Genomic DNA, 3,199 nt, shown 5'->3' with positions numbered 1-3,199 from the left:
GTATAGTTTGTCATACTGTAGTGGTTGCTTGTTGCTGTGATTCTGGAAGCCATGCCACCAGTACTTTAAATACCATGGTGGACATGTTTGGCCATGGTGGACAGGTTTCAGCTGAACTTCCAGCTGAATACAGACTAGGAAGAAGGAGAAAAGGACTATTAGCAGTAGAACACTATAAGCATCAGCATCTTGAATATTGAAGCATGGTGAACATATCTGTGCTGAGAAATTTGGAAGACAGCTACCTGGCCAACTATATGGAAATTTTTCATGTTTGTGACCACTCCAAATAGATATGACCACTGGAATGATGAAATCATCAGAAAATATCATTAATATTGCTTTCAAGTCAAATATTACAAAATATTAATAAAAAACAGCTGCATAAGTATATTGAATGAGAGCTGCCAGAGGTTCCGGCTGGATTCAGATGGGGACACAGAATGAGGGCTAACATTGCTCATTTATGATGGGTCTTGGTTGAAAGCAGAGACTACTAGAAAAATATTTACCTTTGCTTTATTGATTACACGAAGGCTTTCCATTGTGTGGATCATGACCAACTATGGACAACACTATGGAGAATGAGGAACCAGCACATAGATGAAGAGACAGTTGTTCAAAGAGAACAAGGTGACCATGAATAGTATAAAATTATGAAAGGTGTGAGTCAGGGTTATATCCTTTCACCATATATATATATATAATCTGTATGCTAAGTAAATAATCTGAGAAGCTGAATATATGAAGAAGAAAGTGGCATCAAGATTGGAAGAAAACTCATAAAGAACCTGAGGTATGCAGATCTTGCTTGCTGAAAGTGAAACCGAATTATAATATTTACTGATGAATATCAAAGCCACAACCATCAGTATGTGTTGCACCTCAGTGTAAAGAAAACAGAAATCCTCACCACTGGATAATTAAATAACATCATAATAAATGGGGGTGGGGGGGGGGAGCCTGACCTTGTCAAAGACTTTATTTTGTTCACATCAATAACCCACACATATTAAAGCAGCAGCCAAGAAATTTAACAATGTATGGCATTAGGCAAATCTGCCGCACAAGAACTCTTTAAAGTGTTCAAGAGCAAAGATGTAAGTTTAAGGACTAAGGTCTAGGTGGTATTTTCAATACCCTCATGTGTATGTGAAAATTGGACAATGAATAAGGAAGACGCTAAAATAATGGATGCATCTGAGTTATTGTGTTGAAGGACAATATTAAAGGTACCAAGAACTGCCAGAAGAACAAACAATTTTGTGTTAGAAGTATAGTCAGAATGCTCCTTATAAACCAGGATGGCCAGACTTCATCTCTCAAACTTCTTACATAGTATCAGGAGTGAACAGTCCTTGGAGAAGGACATCATGCTTGATAAATGAAAGGGTCAGAGAAAAAGAGGAAGATCCCCAACAAGATGGATTGGCACAGTGGTGACAGCAGTGGGATTAAGCATAGCAATATTTATGCAATTGGAGCAGTACTGGGAAGTGTTTATTTCTGTCGTGCCTAAGATTGCTGTTAGTTGGAGCTGACTTCATGGCACCTAACAATTACAACAACAAAAAAATACACTTGCTGCAGCCATTATTCAAATTTATGCACCAACCACAAACACCAAAGATGATGAAATTGAATGATTCTACCAACTTCTTCCATCTAAGATTGTTCATATGCAAGTTCAGGTTAAACCTGAAGAAGATTAAAACAAGTCCATGAGAGCCAAAATATAAACCTTGAGCATATCTGTTCTGAATTTAGAGATTATCTCAAGAACAGATTTGATGCATTAGATACTAAAGACCGAAGACCAGAAGGGTTTTAGGATAGCATCAAGAATATCAAACAGAAAAAAGTCAAAGTTTATTAAGAAGACAAGAAGGAAGGAAAAGACCAAACTGGATGCCAAAAGAGACTCTGAAACTTGCTCTACAACATAGAGATGTTAAAACAAATGAAGAAAAACATGGCATCAAGATTGAAGGACAACTCATTAACAACCTTGGATATACTGATGATACAATTTTACTTGCTTAAAACAAAGAGGACTTAAAATAGTTACTGATGAAGATCAAAGAATACAGGCTTTGATATGGGTTGCACCTTAATGTAAAGAAATATAAAGAAACCAAAAATCTTTATCACTGGATCAACAAACAGCATCCATACAAATGGAGAAAATACTGAAGTTGTCAAATACTTCATTTTGCTCTGATCAACCGTCAACACTCATGGAAGCAACACTCAAGAAATCAAAAGACCTTAAAGTGTTCAAAAGCAAAGACATCAGTTTGAGGACTAAGGTGTGCCTGACCCACACCATGGTATTTTCAATAACCCCATCTGCATGTGAAATTTGGACAGTGAATAAGGAAAATTATAGAAGAATTGATGCATTTGAGTTGTAGTGTTACAAGAGAATATTAAAAGTACCAAAGACTGTCAAAAAAATAAACCAATCTGTGTAGGAAAAAGCACAACCAGAATGCTCCTTGGAAGCCAGGATGGCCAGACTTTGTCTCTCATACTTCAGACATATTATCAGAAGGGGCTAGTTCCTAGAGAAGGATGTCATGTTTGGTGAAGTAGAGGCTTAGATAAAAAGAGGAAGACCACCAACAAGATGAATTGGCACAGTAGCAGCAGCAGTGGGCTCAAATGTAGCAACGATTGTGAGATTGGTGCAGGGTGGGAAAGTGTTTTGCTCTGTTGTACATCAAGTTGCTATGTGTTGATACTGACTTGATGGCACCTAACAACAATAACAATGACTTATTCATTGCAAATACCTTTCTTTGACAACATAAACAGCAACTATGTGGCACTGTAGGGTAATCATGGACCACGATGTCAGTTTGAACTGCAAGGTTGGTGATTCAGACTCACCAGTTGCTTTTCAAGAACCTTATACAGGGTTGTTATGAGTCGGAACTGACTCAATAATCATTTTCTATTCCATTTCCCTTACAAAGTATACCTGGCTACTTTCTTCAAAATACACTACCAGATCAAGAAAACAAATGACAATATTAAAATATATTGATAATAATCCTCATGAAGACATTCCAATAATAAAATGCTGGTGCTTCTCTTAGAAAATTCACCGTCCCCCAATAAAAGACCAAAAATTACATTTAATTGATTATACATCAAAACTATTTGAAATAAAAAAAATCAAATCATTTAACTCTTG

The sequence above is a fragment of the Chrysochloris asiatica genome, unplaced genomic scaffold (assembly GCF_000296735.1).
Source record: "Chrysochloris asiatica unplaced genomic scaffold, ChrAsi1.0 scaffold00217, whole genome shotgun sequence".
Taxonomy (NCBI): domain Eukaryota; kingdom Metazoa; phylum Chordata; class Mammalia; order Afrosoricida; family Chrysochloridae; genus Chrysochloris; species Chrysochloris asiatica.
Note: the sequence above shows the minus strand (reverse complement) of the source record.